The following is a 21,405-nucleotide window of genomic DNA, read 5'->3' as shown; positions in this document are numbered from 1 at the left end:
GATAAAAAGTACTTTTCTTGCTAAAACGAAGAAATACTGCACCCAGCAGGTACCCTTCTCAATTTAACACAAAACTTACACAGAACTAACTTACAACTTTTTTGCAATTTACCATGTGAAAATAATTATTTAAAGACATTCAACACAGCATTGCTTATTATGTAAAGAGAAGTAAAAAGTCTACAATTTAATCTTAACCCATAGGAATTCTGTTATATAAAAAGCAAAGAGCATACATACTATCCACAATGAAAAATGTTGATGTAGACCTATTTTTTACATGCAAAAATATTCACCTGATGCTGTCACAGAAAAATAGGTTATAAAACCATATATAAATCTGCATGTGTTCATAGGTAGATGCTAGAATTCAGAATATCTGCCAGTTACCAACTTTTTGTCTTTTAAATTTATACTTCATTATCTGCTCTGAAAAACTGGAGCTGACCCCTTTAGGTATTTTCCATTTGCCAATTGGCACACGTGTTGAACTTTATCAGCACAGGGATCTGGAGTTACATTGCCTGAGGGGAATTTTCTTCCTAGTTCAGTGTGCTGCCTTGGCAGACTCCTAGGGTCTGCAGCTTCCCCCAACACCCTGACCTGTCAATTTGTTCTGTAGAAGAGTGCTTGCAGTGAAACATCTCCCAGTGGGCAACTTTCCCCAGCATTCTGGAGAGAAAATTGTAAAGAAGTTTCAACACACAGCAACATAGAAACTTGTCTGCCAGCTGCTAAACCCAACTTGTTCAGTAGCCTCACACCCTTGTGAACTAGATCTGGAGCTCAGGCCTCAGCAGGACTTGGTTTCTCTATCTTGAACTTGGGGGCGATGTAGCTACCTCTTCTACCAGTCATTCTTTTATTCTTTAGCGTTCTCTTACTTACTGTTTTTATGTTCCTCTGTTACAACAATTCTTTAATTAAACTTTCCCTGCTCAAACAAACAAACAAAAACCCACCTAGATAAAAATTACCTACAACCCTACTCTCTCTGTGATAATTACCATTCACATCTTAGTGTCACTTTTAAGTCTTTTTTTTCTATACGTGTGTGTGCATATTGTGTGGGTATATATATGTGTGTGTGTGTGTGTGTGTGTGTGTGTGTGTGTGTGTGTGTGTGTACATATAGGTATTTATATATACATACATATTTATATCCATGTACCTATACATTTTAAAAAAAATATAAGCAAATTATATGGAATGTTTTGTGAGCTTTTCTACATCAATATTTAGAGTGATTACAAAGCATACATAACTTGTTATAAATTACCCCCTAGAGTGGCTCACCTACGTTATTTCCAAGCATATGTTTTTATAAACAGTGCTGCAGTGAACGTCTTGATGCCAGATAGTTTCTTATTTATTTCTCCAGATCTGCTTTCTGCTCTTTTCCAGCAGAGGCTCTACTCCCCTTTAGGCATTAGATTTACATCAATGGGTGCCTTTGCCCCCTGGCTTCCAGTTAACCTCAGCCAGCAGGGGATGAGAGGAAGGACAAGGGTGAGATGAGAGTACTGGTCCTGACCTCTCTTCTCCTGAGGTCTCTAAGTTGGCTGTGCCCCTCCACTAGGGGGCACTGCTCTCAAGGTGGCCACCTCTTCACAATACCTTCTTTACCTTCCTCTGACCACTCCCTCCTTTATCCTTTCTTCTGGGCCTAAGGGTGGTGACAGCTCTGCTGCTGCTGCTGCTAGCCCTGGACACTGGCATGATTCCTTGTGGTTTATCTACAACTCCTCCATATCTTTATAAATCAACCTCCCTTGAGTTACCCCAGCTGGAGTGTACCAGTTATTCTCTGACTGATGCGACCTTTGTTCATAAATGCTAATGCATATTTAAATTATCTTCTTCAAGTGAATTCCTAGATGGTAACTTTGCTAGAACATTTAGTACACTTGTTTTACAAATGTGTGATACATGTTTATTCAATTTAATTAATTAATTAATTAATTTTGTTGTGGTAACAGGGGTTGAACCCAGGGTCTCACATGGTAGGCAAGTGCTCTACCAGTGAGCTACATCCCCAACTCTTTTTTTTTTTTTATTTTGAGGCAGGGGCTCACTAAGCTTCGCAGGATAGTTTTGAACTTGTGATCCTCTTTCCCGCCTCAGTCTCCTGAATTAGCGTGGATTAAAGATGTGTGCCACTATGCCCAGTTATTGGCATTAATTTTAGATTGACTGTCTATGATCTTGATTTTTCAGAGTCACCCTTTAAAGAGTAAGTAGTCTACACTCTGAATCCAACCAGAAAAAAATATACCTAAGGATTTAATAAAGATAAAGAAACTGGCAAGGAATATAGTTCAGCATTTACTTTGATCCTTAAAAGGTTCTAAAGACCTTCAGAGATTTCTGGGATTTTAAACAAACTTATTTTGTGAAGGATTATTAGTAGGATCCAGCTATAAAGTGGATTAAAGCAATAAATGCAGGGCTGGGGTTGTGGCTCAGTGGTAGAGCGCTCACCTAACATGCATAAGGTACTGGGTTTGATCCTCTGCACCATATAAAAACAAAGTAAAGGTTATTATGTCCACCTGCAACTAAAAAACAAATATTAAAAAAACCCAGACAAAACAATAAATCCAGCCAGTTGAAGGTGGTTTGTAGAGTGGGGTAAGGCTTCTACATGTCAGTTATAATCTCGGCTTCTGAGACACCATACATCAAATTCCTTACATAAGAATCCAGGTCCCTAACTTTGTCTTCACTTTGCAATTGAAGGCCAGACTCTACATGAAAATTTCTTATACATGAGCTTCTTTTTAAGACAATAAAAAATTTAAGGCAAGTGTGGCAGTTACAAATGTTTTCTTTTTTAAAATTTTTTTAAGTTTGTTTTAATTAGTTACACATGACAGTACTATGATCTTGACATATCATACATTTGAATCAATTGGGGTATAATTTCTCATTATTCTGAGTGTACAGTTTGCAGAATCACATTGGTCATGCAGTCACGTATATACATACAGCAATACTAGTGTCTATTTTATTCTGCTGCCCTTCCTATCCCCCCTTCCCCTCCCATCCCCTCCCATCACTTCTCTCTACCAAATCTAATGTGACACACTTCTTTTTTTTCCCCCTCACATCATCATACAGGTATTCTGTATAACGAAGAGGGTCTCCTTCCATCTTCCATGCAGTTCCCCTTCTCCCTCTCTTTCCCTCCCACCTCTCTTCCCTATTTAATGGTAATCTTCTTCTCAAGCTCTTCCTTCTTACCCCATTTTGAGTCACCCCCCTTGTATCAGAGAAGACATTCAGCCTTTGTTTTGGGGGGATTGGCTAACTTCACTTAGCATAATCTGCTCAAATGCTATCCATTTCCCTGCAAATGCCATGATCTATAAAACATTTGAAATATAATTTTTCAATATAATAAAGAACTATGATACAAGTCTGTGGGCCCAGCACCATGCATTATGAGACTTCTGATAGAAAGAGAGAGGAGGGGGTGCAGAGAATATTGCACTCTTTCTAGTTTGAAATATATGAATTGGATATTTTTGAAAGTCAAAAGTTGTCTAATTTTGAGGAATTTCAGTCGGTTTACCCTAGCAATTTTTCTCTAAATGAATTAAATTCTATTTTGAATCTTCACCTTCACCTTGGATAGAAAGTTAATTTCAGTCATTTGCAGGATTTCTCTACACTTCCCTTTTCACTTGCCCCACCTTACCTACCTTCGACCTCTTTTCCTGCCTGGGAATATGCCAAAGTTCCAGGGAGAAGAGGGCTGGAGGATAGGAGTGAGCATCTGGTCAGGTCAGTGCTGTGTCTTCCATGACTCTGTCTACTTCGGTTCTTCCTGTGCTGTTCAGGAGATGGGCAGCAAGAGGACCAGCCTAGGGACCTGCCTGCCTAGGCACACAGGGCAGTGGTTTGTTTTCTGGGGTCTTGTTTCCATAGTAGCACAACCTGGAGTACAAACAGCTTTCCTGATGACCATGACAAGGCTTACTGTAAAGAAAATGGATCATTGTCCATAGTGCCTGGAATCAGAGGCACTCAGTAAATATTGATTGAAGGAATAAATAAATGATCTGAGGTTTCAGTCCAAGCATAGTAAGCAGAATGAGCAGGAAAACAGCAATAGCTGACACTTATAGGATCTTAAGGTGGCAAGCCATTGTTTTAATTGCTTGACATATTTTAACTCCTTAGTCCTCAGAATGGGCATATGAGTGCACAGCTGAAGTGATATTCAAGTTTGTGGCAGACTCCTAGAATCTGACTCAAAAGCCTGTAGGTTTAAGTACTTGGTTCATACTGCAACATAAGCACAGATTCAAGGATGTTGTCTAACTTCCCAGGGAAAGAACTAGGCCTTTGATGCCCTTGAATATTGCAAATAGTTTCAGCACAGATTTCACCAGTGACATCTATCTATGATACTTAAGATCACTTACAAATCCTGGTCAACATCCTGGCATGCAGCCAGCCCACTGGCATTCCTATTTGGCACAATTTGCAGGACTGGTCATGTGAGAAAGACAGCTAACAGCAACAATTGCTGGGTGATGAATGGCTAGAAGTAGGGCAGCTCGGAGCATGACGGGGACAAGGAATGCAATCAGGAAATGCTGACCTGGAACTTGGAATGGGTAAGTGAGGCTGTGATGGATGGAGGCAGCAGCTGCACGTACAGCATGTTGGCACACACAGTCTGGGAAGCACTGCTTAATCTGAATTGAAATGGGCAGCTTGAGGGCAGAGAGGCAAGCAGTGACCAAAGCCACAAACGGAAATACAAACCTTTCATTAATCTTTCCAACCACACTCACACTCATGAGAACACAACTTTCCAAACAGTTGAACACAACACACTGTTGTTCTGCATCATTTTTCAATATAATAAAGAACTATGATACAAGGCTGTGGGCCCAGCATCAAGCATTATGAGATTTCTGATAGAAAGAGAGAGGAAGTGGCCGAAGAGGCTTCAAGCTGAGACCTAATGGGCATGTCTGAGCCAATCTGTGAACAAAGAGTTTTTTGAAATGGCAGTTCTGGAATGTTTTGTTTTGAGTCTGAAAACGTTCCCCCAAAGGGCTCATGTGTTAAGCAATGCAGCAATGTTCAGAGGTGAAAAGACTGAATAAGAGCTGTAACGTCATCAGTGGATTAATTCATTTGATGGAAAATAATCTGAATGCACTACTGGGTGGTAATTATTGGTAGGTGATGTGTGGTTGGAGGAAGTATGTCGCTGAGGGCATGGCCTTGGACTGCATCTGTCTCTCTCTCTCTTCCCCTCTCCCCACCCCCCTTCCTGATGTCATGAGCTGAGCAGTTTTTCCTCTATCATGCCCTTCTGTCATGATGTTCTGCCTCACCTCAGGCCCAGAGCAATGGAGCCAGCCAACCCAGGACTGAACCTCTGATCTTGGCGCCTCCATTCATTTCACATCTCAAAGAGAAGGGCTCCTCCTGTTATTTCCCTCCTCTCTGTGGTACCTAAAGCTCTTCTCTCTCAGCATGGGCCAGAGATGTGGGCCTCGTGGAGTCAGCAGGCTCAACCCAGCAGAAACCATTCCTGAATTGCCTGTGCGATGCTATGTTCCATGTTATGCTGGAACTTGCCCAGCTTGCAGGAGGAAGTAACTTCGTGGATCTGTGACTTCTTTTTTAATATTTATTTTTTAGTTGTAGTTGAATACAATACCTTTATTTCACTTATTTATTTTTATGTGGTGCTGAGGATCAAACCCAGGGTCCCACATATGGGAGGCGAGCACTCTACTGCTGAGCCACAACCCCAGCCCATGGATCTGTGACTTCTTATGGAAGGCCTGAAATGACTTCAAGTGGATGCTCAAAGTTAAGGGGAAAAAAAGTCTCATTTAATTTTTAAACCTCCTAAGGATTTTCATAAAACCAACCCCCCAAACAAAATTGTAATTCCAGTCAGAGTGACTTCACATTTATGAAAGTAATTCCAGATCAAGGTGCAAAAGATTTTTAATTTCCTTTCTGAATAAGGTCATATCAGCTCTTAGATGATTTACTATGAACTTATGATTTATGTAATCATACAGTTCTAGACCCAGATTAAATTTCAAAGATGACCTGGCAAAACCCCCTGGTTTAAAGAGATGATGATGAATAGGGGGTTAAGTGACTGATCCAGCATCGCACATCTGAAGAGTGGCAAAACCTGGTGCTAGAGGGAATATATTCCCCATATTCCCCATTTCTGGTTTTGGTTCACCACACCCTTGGGAGGCAAAATGGCATGCTCTACCTGACTTGTTTTGGCTCTACTTCCTTCCTCTTTCCCTCCAGGGGCTTTGCCTGAAGGTGAAGTCTACCCTGGCCAATGATGCTGGAAATTCCAATTCATCTTCATCAGTTATGAGGTTGGTACTTTGGCCTCCATGTGACTCATATTTGTTGTTGTTTTTCCACACCAATGTGCTTTCACTTTATTCTCCTGTTTATACACCCTCCTGCTCCAAGATTTGAAAGCAGAACATGATGTGAGCCCAGCAGTCCAGTTCCGAGTTGTGCACCATATTTTCTCAGTTTCACTTTCTCCCCCAGCTCCACCACCAGTCAGGACCCTTGCCTATGTGTTGGGGTAAAAGAGCAGAGAGAGGACTGAGATAATGGTCCCCATAGCTGGTACCCAACTGTAAAAGCAGTCCTGGATAAAAATAAAATAAACTTCCAATGAGGGATAAGATCCTCTTTCCAAGGCACATGGGCCATCTCAACATGGCCACTGGTTAGTTCAGATTTGAGTAGTGTGCAGACCAGGAGCTGAGGGTTGTAGTGCCTCCAACTGACTGAGGAGTAGAGGAATGGTATGTGAGGGCGTTGCTGGAAGTTCACAGTCATCATGGAGGCCAGCAGCTGCCATAGTGTTGAAAAATGCCTGGGGCTTTGCAGGATGTTGAGTAGGTTCTGCACAGCAAAGGCCGTACTGTGAGCTTTCTGAAACACCATGTCATAAGGGCCTTCTCCAAACATCACAGGATAAAGCACATACCCCGGGGACCAGACATCAATCCACTCATGGATGACACAGTGACTCTGCACAGAGAAGGGCTCTGGGGCCAGGTAGGGGATGGTGTACGGATCAGTTGTTCAGTCTTGCAGAGTCAGAGCTGGCAGGAGCCCTCCATGTGACTACATGCTTGATTCATGGAACCCAAGTCCATTAATACTGGCTGCCACTCATCTCCAAGCAAGATATTGGTGGGCTTCAGGTCCCCGTGGTCATACCCTTTGGCATGAATGGCCTCGAGGCCTCTGCAGATACCAGCAGCAGCTGAAGGATTTGATCCCAGTCAGGAGTTTGCCTTTGTCTTTGGCCTTTCTATCTCATTCCACAGCTAACTCTCTTGAAGAAAGGTAATAGCAGCCAGGCCCCATGCTTAGCACCCGGCTCTCTCAGACAGTAAGCCATGGGGCAAGGATGTTGGGAAGCTGGAAGAGGCGATGCATGTCTGCTTCTTGCTGAGCCTCCTCTCAGTCCAGCTACTTGTGACAGGATTCACTTTAGAGCATGCTATTATGTAATTCCTCCTTTAGGTCCACATAGCTGAACTCACCCTCCCCCCAGGTTTCTGGGAGAAGAGATAATGCTCGTTGTCAACGTGACAGTTCCATGAGAGGAGACACACAGGGCGTGTCCCACAATGTCTCAGTCATCCTTCTCAAGGACAGACTTTGGCTGCCAAAGGGCTCCTCCAGAGTGAGGGGGCTCTTCTAGTGATGCCCTGGGAGTCCAGCGGATCATGTTGGGGAGAAATCGTGTCGCTGGCCCAGTATAATCCGGGTGGCCCTGGTTCAGACTAGAGCAAAGCACCAGGGTCATATTTCTTTTAATTTTCAAAAATTTCAGAATCTGGGCTGGGAAGGGGAATGGTACTAGTATGGAGTCTTTGGACTCCCAGACCTTCTCCTGCACTTCGATGCTTCCTATAGCTTTTTAAATTTTTTAAAAAATTTGTTCTAATTAGTTATACATGACAGTAGAATGTATTTTGACACGTCATACATAAATGGAGTATAACTTCTCATTCTAGTTGTACATGATGCAGAGTTATATTGGTCCTGTAATCATATATGCACATAGGGTAACAAAGTCCAATTATTTTACTATCCTTCCCACCCCCTTACCCCTCCCCTCCCTTCACTTTCCTCTATCTAATCCAAAGTACCTCTATTATTCCTTAGCCCCCAAGCCCTTATCGTGAATTAGCAACCACATGTCAAAGAAAACATTTGACCTTTTTGTTCTTTGGGATTGGCTTATTTTGTGTAGAATGGTTCCCAACTCCATTTACTGGCAAATGTCATAATTTCTTTCTTCTTTAAGGCTGAGTAATATTCCACTGGGTATATTACTACATTTTTTATCCACTCATCTGTTGAAGGGTACCTCAGTTGGTTCCATAGCTTAGCTATTATAAATTGAGCTGCTATAAACATTGATGTGGCTGTTTCACTGTAATATGCTACTTTAAAATCCTTTGGGTATAAACCAAGGAATAGGATAACTGGGTCAAATGGTGATTCCATTCCATGTTTTCTAAGGAATCTCCATACTGCTTTCCATAGTGGTTGCACCAATTTGCAGTCCCATCAGTAATGTATGAGTGTACCTTTTCCCCTACATCCTTGCCAACATTTATTGTTGCTAGTATTCTGATAATTGCCATTCTGACTGGAATGAAAGAAATCAAAGTGTAGTTTTGATTTGCATTTCTCTCATTGCTATAAATGTTAAACTTTTTTATATATTTGTTGATCAATTGTATTTCTTCTTCTGTGAAGTGTCTGTTCACTTATTGATTGGGCTACTTTTGTGTGTGTGTTAAGTTTTTTGAATTCTATGTGAGGTGCATGTGGTAAAGATTTTCTCCCATTCTGTAGGCGCTCTCTTCATGTTATTGATTGTTTCCTTTGCTGTGAAGAAGCTTTTTAGATTGATACTATCCCTTTTTTTGATTCTTGAGTTTATTTCTTGTGCTTTAGGAGTCTAGAATAGCAATACAACATATTAAAATCTCTGGGACACTATGAAGGCAGTGCTAAGAGGAAAATTCATTGCATTGAGTTCTTTCATTAAAAGAATAGAAAGTCAACAAATAAATGACCTAACATTACATCTGAAAGCCCTAGAAAAAGAACAAATCAACACCAAAAGCAGTAGATGATAGAAAATAATTAACATTAGAGCTTAAAGCAATGAAATTGAAACAAAAGAAATAATTCCAAAAAAATCGACAAAAGGTGGTTCTTTGAAAAGGTGAATAAAATTGGTAAACAGCCATGGTAATGAAGAGAGACAGAAAACTCAAATTACTAAAATTCTTGATGAAAAACGAAGTATCATCACAGACACTACTGAAATACAGACAATAATCAGAAACTATTTTGACAATTTATGTTCCAATAAAATAGAAAATCTTGAAGACACAGCCAAGGTTTTAGAGATGTATGACCTACCCAAACTGAATCAGAAGGACATATAAGATCTAAACAGATCAACTGCAAACAATAAAATAGAAGACACCATCAAAAACCTACCAATTAAGAAAAGCCCAGGACCAGATGGATTCTCAGATCTACAAGACCTTCAGAGAAGAATTAACAACAATACTCCTCAAATTATTCCATGAAATAGAAAAAGAGGAAACCCTTCCAAACTCATTATATGAAGCTAGTATCACTCTGATACAAAAACAGACAAAGACACCTCAAGGAAAGAAAACTTCAGACCAATATTTCTGATGAACATAGATGCAAAAATTCTCAACAAAATTCTGGCAAATCACATACAAAAACATGTTAAAAAGATTGTGCACCGATCAAGTGGCGGTTGTCCCAAGGATGCAAGGTTGGTTCAACATATGGAAATCAATAAATGCAATTCATCACATCAATAGACTTAAAGACAAGAATCATATGATGATAGATGCAGAAAAAGCGTTTGACAAAATACAGCACCCCTTCATGCTCAAAACACTAGAAAAACTAGGGAATATATCTAAACATTGTAAAAGCTATCTATGCTAAGCCTAAGGCTGATATCAACTTTTATATCTCTAAATGGAGAAAAGTTGAAAGGATTCCCCTCTCAGAACTGGAACAAGACAAGGATGCCCTCTATTACCACTTCTATTCAACATTGTCCTTGAAACTCTAGCCAGAGCAATTGGACAGAAGAGGAAGCTAAAGGGATACATAAGAAACTGATGTGACTCCATTTTTGAGAAACCAGCTTCTACCTCAAGGCCTGTCCTAAAGAAGGGGGCGTGACCCTTGTCCTGGGAAAAACCCACAGAGCACTCCTAAGCACTTACCCACCCAGCTGAGTAGTTTGTGTGTAAATAACAGGAGAGATCTGTGGCACCAGGTGTCCCTGACTCAGTCAGGCTAGGTGAAGACCCATAGCAACCCCCTAGCAATCTTCAATCAGCATGAGACAGGGAAAATTCCTGGGATGTCAGATGACCCCCCAGTAGTTTATGGTGGTTGATAACACGTTGGGAAACTATGTAGTTCAGCATGTACACCCCTCGTGGCCTAAACCAATCAGTTTAAATGAGTCCCCCTCTTGTACTAACAAATCACCCCTACCCAACTTGTTCCCGCCATTGAATGTGCTAATCAATGTTAAGAGTTGTTGTTTGACTTTCCTCGGTATGAAATGATTTGCTGTGTGATGTTGTGACACATAGAGTATCCCCCCAAAACCTATACAATCTCACTGAACAAAGGACCGGGACTCACTCCTCAGGACCGCTGCGTCAGAAACGGTTGTGAGTCCAGGCTCTGAGCTTGCAATAAAGACTCTTGTGTGATTGTGTTGGATTTGGCTCCTGGAGGTCTGTTGAGGTCCCATGAATCTGGCATTACATCCAGATAGGACAAGAAGAACCCAAACTATCACGATTTGCTGCTGACATGATTCTATATTTAGAAGATCCTATAGCTTTTCAGAAGGAAAGTAGCAGGGGTCATCATATCATTTCAGCATAAGCAGGACTTGTCTTTGTTCTTCTTTGTATTCCCCTTAGTGTCACACAAAGCTAGACACACAGTTGGTACTCAATCTCCTTATCAAGTGAAACAGGCCTAGCTCTGGAAAACTTCCTTCAAATGAAAGCTTTGAAGGTGACAAACAGTGAAGTGAAAGATAATGTGTTTTGTGGACCCTGACTCCATGATCATGCTAGTGGCATTCGCTCACATATCTTGTTTCACCACTCTTCAGCTTTAGGTTTTATTCTCGCCTCTTTTACTTATGAGGAATTTCAGGTTCAAAGACATCAGGAAACTGGCCCAAGGTAGACAACAATGGGCACAGAATGTCAGGGAAATGGAATCTGACCATTTTGTGTCAGACTTTTCCCACTTCACATAAAATATATCCACAATGTTGTGGAACAATTGCTACTGTCTAGTTCTAGAACAAACTTTCACTCCAAATTAAAACCACATATATGTTAAGTAGTCTCTTTCCATTTTCTCTTCCCCCAACCCCTGACGACCACTAATCTTCTTTTGTCTTTATGGATTGGCTTATTTGAAATATTTTATATAAAGTGGTGACATGCAACATGTCACCTTTAGTGTCTGGCTTTTTTTTATGAGGCCAAAATTTTCAAGGTTTATCTTTGTAATTTGATTCAACACTTCATTCTTTTTTGTGGCTGAATAATATTCCACTTAATAGACATATCTGCATTTTTTAAAATCAATTTATTGGTCACTGAACATCTGGGTTGCTTCTATTTTTTGGTCTTTAAAAATAATGCTGCTAGCCAGGCACAGTGGCGCATGCCTGTAATCCCAGTGGCTCTGGAGGTTGCGGACAGAGGATTTCAAGTTCAAAGCCAGCCTCAACAATTTATCGAGGCCCTAAGTAACTCAGTGAGACCCTGTCTCTAAATAAAATGCAAAAAAGGGCTGGGGATGTGGTGCAGTGGTCAAGTGACCCTGAGTTCAATCCCCTTGTATCAAAAAATAAATAAATAAATGTTAATGCTGCTATAAGCAGCATAATTCACAATAGCAAACTATGGAAAATGTAGTATATATACAAAATGGAGTTTTATTCAGCCAAAAAGAAAAATGAAATGATGTCATTTGCAGGAAAATGATGAAACTTGGGACCATATGTTAAGTGAAATAAGCCAAACTTAGAAGGTCAGGGGTTGAATCTTTTCTCTATGGAAGCAAGAGAGGAGAAAAGTAAAGAAAGATGGGGGGATTTCATATAAACAGAAGGGAGATCAGTAGCATAAAGGAAAGGGATGGGGGCAGGGAGGAGGGGAGGGAAAGAGGAAATTTATATGGGGCACTGATATTGGCCAAATTATACTGTTGTATTGTGTGCAGGCACAAAAATTTAACAATAGAATTATCATTATGTACAACTATAATGAATCAATAAAATGTAAAAAAAATGCAGTTATGAATACTGGTATACAATTGTTTTGTTCTGAGACCCTGCTTTTAATCCTTTTGGGCATATGCTCAGAAGCAGAATTGTCAGATTATGTAGCAATTTATGTTTAATTTTTTGAGTAACCTTCATTCTGTTTTCCATGGTGGCTTCATCATTTTACATTCCCAAAAGAGATGCATTACTGATTCCAATTTCTCCACAGCCTCGTCAACATTTTTTTTTCTTTTAAATGTAATCTTTCTATTAGGTTCGATATGACATCTCATTATAATTTTCATTTGCATTTTCCTTCTGACTAATGAGATTAAAAATTTCCATGTGGTCATTGGCCAAGTGTATATCATCTCTGAATAAATTTCCAGTCAAGTTTTTTGCTCATTTTTAAATTGGGTTTTTTGTCTTTTGTGGGTTGAGTTGTAACAGTTCTTCACATTCTAGACCCTAGAACTTTTATCAGATATATTATTGGCAAATATTTTCTCCCATTCTGGGGATTGTCTTTTCATTCTTTGGCGGTATACTTTCATGCACACAACTTTTTAATTTTGATGGGGAGAACAATTATGTTTTTTCTTTTGTTGTTTGTGCTTTGGTATCTAAGAAATCATTGCCAAATGCAAAGTTATAAAGATTTACGTCTCATGTTTTCTTCTAAGAGTTTTATAGCTTTGGCTTTAATACTGTTATTAGATCTTTGATTCATTTTGAGTTAAATTTTATTGTTGTTGCTATGCTTTGAATGTTTTATGATCCTCCCCTAGCTCCTGTCGAAAGTAAATTTCTAATGCGATAATATTGAGAGGCAGGGCCTTCAGGAGGTAATTAGGTCAGGGCTTCTCCTTTTGAGTGGAATTAAGGCCTTTATTAAATAGGCTGCACACAGCATTTGACCTTTCTGCCTTCTACCATGTGAGGAACAGCATTTGTTCTCTCTGGAGGATACAGAATCAAGGCATTGTCATGGAAGCAGAGAGAGCAGGCCCACATTAGATACTGAGCCTGCCTGTGCCTTGATCCTGAACTTTCAGCCTCCAGAACCATGAGAAGTTTCTGTTCTTTTTTTTTTTTTTTTTTTTTTTTTAAGAGAGAGAGAGAAAGAGAGAAAGAGAGAGAGAGAATTTCAACATTTATTTTTTTAGTTATCGGCAGACACATCTTTGTTTGTATGTGGTGCTGAGGATCGAACCCTGGCCGCACGCATGCCAGGCGAGTGCGCCACCGCCCGAGCCACATCCCCAGCCCCAAGTTTCTGTTCTTTATAAACTACTCTGTTCTTTTGGTATAGTACTAACAATAAAGTAAAACAGTGGTGCCAAGTAAGGGTCTAATTCTGTTTTTTTTTTTTTTTTTTTGCATGTGGAGGTCTAGTTGTTCCAGCACTATTTGTTGATGAGACTATTCTTTTTCCCTCTCTGAATTATCTTGATACCATTATTGAAAATCAATTGACCACAGATGTATAAATTTTCTTTTGGGTTCTCAACTCTATCCCATTGGTCTACATGTCTCTTCAGCACCAAACTGTGTTGATTACTGTAGCTTTGTAATAGGTTTAAAAATGAGGACATGAAAATCCTCTAATTTTGATCTTTTAAAAGACTGCTTTCAATATTGACCAAATTATATTGTTATATCATGTGTATGTACAGATAAGTAGCAATAAATCCCATTATTCTGTTTAATTTTATTGCACCAATAAAAATATGGAAAAAAGAAATATGAGGTAAACACCAACAGAGTTGATGATTATACCTCTGGAAACAAAAATTATCATTGGGACATAGGGTAGAACACATTAAAAATTCTCATTACAAGCCTTAAAAAATCTATTTGACTTTTTTCTTTTTATATTTTTTAGCTGTTGAGGACCTTTATTTATTTATTTACTAATATACAATGCTAAGACTCAAACCCAGGGCCTCATATACTTTAGGCAAGCATTCTACCATTGAGCCACAACTCTAGCACCCTGTTTGACTTTTAAATCTATGTACAACCAGTTGTTTAATAAAATTGAAATAAACATTTTTAAAAGGAAAAAAAGAAAAAGATCATTTGACTTATCATCCCCTGATTTCCATATGAATTTTAGGATTGACTTTCCATTTCTGCAAAAAAAGTCAGAGGGCTTCTGATAGAGATTGTATTGAAACTGCCATCTTAATAATATTAAGTCTTCCAGTTGATAAACACAGGCCATGTTTCCATTTATTTAGATCTCTGATTTCTGTCAGCAGTGTTCGGTAGTTTTCAGCGTACAAGTCTTTTATCTGTAAGTTCTTGTTATCTGTGAATAGAGGTAGCTTCACTTCTCCCATTCCAATTTGGACCGCTGTCTTCGTAGCTTCTGAGGTGTAGAGCAAGGTAAGAGAAGTACCCAAAGCTCTCCCACCAGGTTTCTGTGGCCTGTTCTTATTGGAGCATTTATTTCCAACTGTCTTCCAGTGTCCTGAACCAGTTGATTTTTGACAGCTCTTCTGTTTCTGTGGAGTTTCACTTGGTATTGTCAGAATTTTTAACTTCAACCATTCTAGTAGGTACACAGTAGAATTTGTGATCTAAATTTCCTTAGTGAGTTAATAACATTAAACATTTTTTATTCTTCTTATTTGTACTTAGATTAGTCTTTATTTGTAATTTTCTGATTAGTGATATTAGACATATTTCTGTAGTCAATTGGCCACTTTTAAAGTGCCTGTTCAAGTACTTTGCCTGTTAAAAAATTAGGAGGTCTCTTTTTTTTAGAGATACAGGAGTTTTTCACATATTCTGGATATAAATACTTTGTTGGGTATCTGTATTGCAAATATCTTCTCCCAGGCTCTACCTTGCACTCTACTATCTTAATGGTGATTTTTTAATAAATACTTTTTAGTTATATATGGACACAATACCTTTATTTTATTTATTTATTTTTATGTGGAGCTGAGGATTGAACCCAGTGCCTCACACGTACCAGGCAAGCACTCTAACACTGAGCTACAACCCCAGCCCTTAATGGTGCTTTTTGATGAAAACAAATTTCTAATTTAATGAAGTATCATTTTAAATATTTTATGTTATGCTTATATCCTTAGTCTCCCATTTGATAAATTTTTGTCTACTTTAAGATTTTGAAAATATTCTTTTATGTTTTCTTCTTTAGGTCTATAATATATTTAGAATTATTATTATTTTTTTTTTAAATATTTATTCTTTAGTTTTCGGTGGACACAACATCTTTGTTTGTATGTGGTGCTGAGGATTGAACCCCGGCCGCACGCATGCCAGGCGAGTGCGCTACTGCTTGAGCCACATCCCCAGCTCCTATTATTATTATTTTTTACCAGAGGTTGAATTTAGGGACACTTGACCACTAAGCCACATCCCAAGACCTGTTTTGTATTTTATTTAGAGACAGGGACTCACTGAGTGGCTAAGCACCTTGCTTTTTCCGAGGCTGGCTTTGAACTTGCAATCCTCCTCCTTAGACTCATGAGCCACTGGGATTACAGGTGTGCACCATCCCATCTGGCTTCAAATTAAATTCTTGTGCATGTGTAATGTGAGACATTCATCATATTCTCTTTGTTCAATTGATCCACCATGATTTACTAAAGGACAGGATGCATGAAATTTTAATTCTGGTATTCCAACATGAGGAAAATGGGAACCATTTATTATTTAGGAATAATTATTTAGGAATGAGCAAGTAGGTCTGTCTGAGGTAGATGCCAAAATTTTAACAATCATAAATATTATTTATTAAAAATGTCAGTTCCTGGATCTGCCTCCTTCTGTCATTCCTTGATTCCTCTCTCCTCAAATAATTAAGATCAAGAGATGGGGTGTGGATCACGAGTAATTTATGAATTATCTTTGAGAAATGCTGGTAAAATCAGGTACACTATCTCTGTCTTTCTGAGATCAAAACCACAAGTTTTACTTTTAAAACTTTGTGAATTTTCTGAGTGTCTGTTTACATTTTTATTTTATTTTTGAAGTGCTGGGGATCAAACTCAGGGTCTCATGCAGTCTAGGCTCTAATACTGAGCTAACTCCCCAGCCCCCTGAATGTCACTTTATAATCTGCGGTACTATATAAAAGACAAGCCCATAAATCTATTTAAAGTAAGCTCTTATTCAACTTGGACTCCCTGTGATGCTGCTGTGGGACAATGACCTTAGAGTCTGCAATGGTCTATGAGGCACCATCACAAGTTTCCCTGTCTTCTTAATAAAAGATCTTATAACTTTTTTGCTTTGAAGCCATTTGAGATTTGTTTGCAATGGACAATAGACTCCTGCTGGGACAAGATCAACTAAAAGATTCCTTAAAGGAAGCTGGAAAAGAGTTTAGGATCATTCAAACTTGAAGCTTCTTGTAATGCTCCAACTGTGGTTTGAACACTTTCTTTTAATCAAAACATATTTTTTTTTTTCAGAGATATCTGTTATTTCTCTTTTCTCAGTACTGGATGACTTTGACATGAGTATTCATACAACTTCTCTGTGTAGCATTAATGCTTTATCTGGGATTTTTACTTAACATGTGTCAGCTATTGTCAAGCTAGATGCTGATAGAAGTTTGTTGCTGTTGACCTCTACATTCTTGTAATCTTGCTTTTTTTTTTTTTCCAAACTCCTCAACTAATAGAAACTGACATTACTGTTAACAACCCTAAAGTCCTCGAAAGAAGAAAATAAATTTGTAAAATAATAAAAAGTCAAAGAAGATGTTATGGTTTGGATGTCATGTGAGAAAATGCAAGAAAATTCCAAGGAGAAATGATTGGGTTGTCAGAATCTTAACCCAATCAGTGAATTAATTCCCTGATTATTATTATTATTATTATTATTATTATTTTTAGAGAGAGAGAGAGAGAGAGAGAATTTTTTAATATTTATTTTTTAGTTTTTGGCAGACATAACATCTTTGTATGTGGTGCTGAGGATTGAACCCGGGCCGCGCGTGTGCCAGGCGAGCGCGCCACCACTTGAGTCACACCCCCAGCCCTATTATTATTATTAATAGGGATTAAGTGAATAACTGAAGTGGTAGCTTGTGACTGGAAGTAGTGGGAATTGGGGGCGTGGCTTTGGGGTATATATCTGTATCTGGCAAATGGAGACCTCTCTTTGCTTTCTGTTCATCATGTGAGCTGCTTCTCTCTGCCACACTCTTCCACCATGATGGAGCTGGCTGTATATGGACTAAGACCTCTGAAACCATGAACCCTCAAATAAACTTTTTCTCCTGTACAGTTGTTCTGGTAGGGTCTTTTAGTCAACAGCAGTGAAAAATCTGACTAAAACAAAGGAAATACCAACAACAACAAATCTTCCTTTAGAAGTTTTCTCTTTCTTCCCCCTCCCTTCCCTTTCCCATCCCTTCTCTCTTCTCTCCTCCCCTTCCTTCCCTGCCCTTCCCTGTGTCTTCTTTATGGTACCAGGTTGCTCTACCACTGAGTTACATCCCCAGTCCCTTTTATTTATTTATATTTTCATTTTGAGTTGCCCAAGCTGATCTCAAACTTGTGATCCTCCTGCCTCAACCTCTCAAGTCACTTGGATTCCAAGTGTGTGCCACTGTGCCTACTAAGAAAGGCGATTTCTAGTGAGCCCCTGTCTCAAAATACAAAATAAATAAAAAGGGGTATGGATATAGTTTAGTGGCAGAGGGCTCCTAGGTTGAATCCCCAGTAGCAGGCTCAGGTACATGCACACACACACACACACACACACACACACACAGGAAAAAAAAAAAAAAGAAAAAAGAAAGAAAGAAAGAAAGAAGAAAGAAAGAAAGAAAATAAATTTCCTTTCTTTCCTGGGAGATGAATTCTAACAAACTAGTGTGAATTTCCAAGCATACTGAATATTTCTTGGTTACTATTTGTAATCACAGTTAATTGTTTCTGCAAATTCTGCTTTTCTTTACTGTTGTCCCAGACAAATTAGAGCACTGATTCATAAGAACATAATAGAAGACCAGTAATCTATTACTGTCATTATTTGGTTGAGAGCAACACCAGTGGTTTTGTGGGAGGGTATTGTTTTATCACAGTTGTTTCTCCTCTGAAATGAAATAAATCTTAATCTTGGTTTTTGAGTTCTATTCTGTGGTTGGTGCTGTAAGCCAGCTCCATATGGAAGCAGATCTTTTGACAATCACAGATGTCATTACCAAGACACAATAGAAAATGGGACTGATGTGCAATACTCAAGAGACCCAGGCCCCTAATCAACAGGCTTTCATTGAGGAGTGATATTTCATAAGATGCTACAAGACACTGAGGTTTTGAAAGTCAGAGTTCAGCATCATTACCCAAGTGAAAATAAATTACACATTGGCTAAGTGTACAAGTATAATTTGGGGGTCATTTGAGGAAATGAATACTTGGTGAACATGACAAATCATAAACTAAAACAAAATAATTATGTTTAAATAATAGTAGGGCAATTGCAAATGAACATGCTATATTTGGGTTTGGATTAAATGATTTCTATGATCCCTTCCAGAACTAACATAAAATTTCCATAGTTCTTCAGAAATTACATTAATAAAAGAATTCACATGTAAAATAAAGTTGAAGTGAGTACATCATTCCTAGAAAATATTGGAAAATATAAATAAAGAGCTAAATTGTGTGGCATGCATCACTTTCCCTTCAAGTGGCCAAGGAAATATTACTCTGTTCTGAAAGGCATACAGCCCACAAAGATGATGTCTATAATTAGAGGTGAGTCAATGAAGGGTAAACCTGTGCAATCTTCGAACATTTCTCCTTAGAATGCAAAAAAAACAAAACAAAAAAAAAAGTTTGAGTGTCATTGAGTATATATTTTGGGAGGTAGGATAAATTCTGCCTAACGTAAATAAGATCCCTTCTAAAGCAAATGTATTGTGTGACTTCAATCTCAGGGAAACTAGTTGAATAACTAACTGTCCCAGTTTGCCTAGAACTAAGGGATTTCCTGGGATGTGATTTTAGTGATAAAACTAGGAAAATATCAGGCAAATTGGCATGAATTTGTTACGCTAGTTATGACAGAACCAAGCAAAGGTCAGATATCTCCTGTCAGAAGAGCATATTCCTTCTCTGTTGTTCAGTGGCTTGAGAAAAAGAAAATGGCCAGATGGAAGCTTTGACTTTCTGTTCAATAGGACCATGTTTGGTGGAAGCCATCCTCCTTGAGAACTAAGACCTCTAAGCCTGTAGAGATTAGAAACAAAATTTTCATAAGCAGATCATTCTGTCAATAATAACAGCCACTCCAACTTCTTCTTCTTTTTACCTATTTATTCTGTCTGTGACTGCACCTACATTTCCTGGTAGCTGATTTGGACCATATCTTGCATCTTGTAGAACAGCACTCCAATGTTGGAAGACATTGTCTTGGTCTCTCATTTGTCACCCAAACTAGGTCTTTAATAGCCATTCTAAACATTTTTTATTATTTTTAATTATTATTATTATCATTTGGCAGTATTGGGGATTGAACCCAGGGTGCTTTACCACTGTTAAATCTCAACCCCTTTTATTTTTGAGACAGGATTTTACTAAGTTGTCAAGCCTGGCTTTGAACCTGCAAACCTTCTGCTTCAGCCTCCTAAGTCACTGGGATAATCAATGTGTATCATCATACCCCAGCTACATGTCAACCATTCTGTACTGTCAGGTGCTTCTGGTGAATCTTTGGGTCTTAGCCTGTCGCTACATTCTTTTTGCTGGAAAATGAGTTCCCTTGTCAGAAGCTGTGTTAAGCTTTTCAAGAAATAATCAATGGTTGTGACATATGACTGAGAGGTTCTACCAGATAGACTCAGATATGCTGCATTGGCATTAGCAGCCGGAATGTCATTAGGAAGTGTTTCAGAATCCATCTGTGAGTGCAGAAGCTGACTGCCATAATATAAGGATTTGATGGATACTGAGAATACAAGGCCATTTTGTATTTCTCAAGTCACTGGATAAAGAAGTACCTCTTTTCCAACCACCCAACCAACCAGGGGATAATATAGATGGAGTGGTCTGGAGTTTGAAAGTACTTTTAAAATTATTTCCATCTAAGTGGAAAGAGCCCTGACTGCACTAATGGCTGACAGAGAGGGAAAGGTTGACAATTTAGACAGAAAGGGCATTGCTGATGGAGTGAGGTCCCTGAGGAGGCCCAGAGGGCTGACATCCAGAACTCTGTGTCATGAGACTTGGCATCCACAGGAATTATTCTAGAGCCTTCACAAAATAATGATTTGTAATGGAGCTTGGAATCTGTTTACTTTTTCTCATACATATAAAATTTCCCAAACAAGTACCAAATGGTAGCTTTGAAAAATTGTTGATCTAGATCAAAAGAAATTGGTAATTTGGAGACATATGATCAGAAGTAAATGGAGCAAAGCTTATGAGGGTCAATTACAGGGATGCTGTATTACAGGGGGGAAAAATACTGGGCAGGGACTGGCTAAGATCTAAGAGTTACCACAGAGAAGCTGGATACGAGTCAGCAAATAGAAGTGTGGTTTAAAAAGTCAGCACCATTCTGGAGAACTGAAAATTTTAAATGAACATTTTACATTTCAACACCTAACATGATGTTGTATGCATTGAGAATGTTTGCTGATTTGATTTAATTTGATTCATTGCTACAGATTTGTCTTACAAGGCCATAATCTTACAAGCTTTTTTTTTTTTTTTTTTAAAGAGAGAGTGAGAGAGGAGAGAGAGAGAGAGAGAGAGAGAATTTTTTAATATTTATTTTTTAGTTATCGGCGGACACAACATCTTTGTTTGTACGTGGTGCTGAGAATCGAACCTGGGCCGCACACATGCCAGGCGAGCGTGCTACCACTTGAGCCACATCCCCAGCCCCCTTACAAGCTTCTTTTGGCAGCAGTGTGGTGGTTTATGCAGAAATATTGACATTCTCTTGCTTGATTCCTCAGGCCATGGCTCAGTCCTTCAGGGTGAAGG

The 21,405-nt window shown here is 38.9% G+C and overlaps 1 pseudogene; it reads right to left on the bottom strand.

Moving 5' to 3' along the window:
- Nucleotides 1-6,754: 6,754 nt before the first annotated feature.
- LOC143394661 (serine/threonine-protein kinase 16 pseudogene) lies at nucleotides 6,755-20,315 on the bottom strand (annotated as a pseudogene).
- Between the last annotated feature and the right edge of the window lie 1,090 nt (nucleotides 20,316-21,405).

The sequence above is a fragment of the Callospermophilus lateralis genome, chromosome 3 (genome assembly GCF_048772815.1).
Source record: "Callospermophilus lateralis isolate mCalLat2 chromosome 3, mCalLat2.hap1, whole genome shotgun sequence".
NCBI lineage: Eukaryota > Metazoa > Chordata > Mammalia > Rodentia > Sciuridae > Callospermophilus > Callospermophilus lateralis.
Note: the sequence above shows the minus strand (reverse complement) of the source record. Positions and strands in the feature narration are given on the sequence as shown.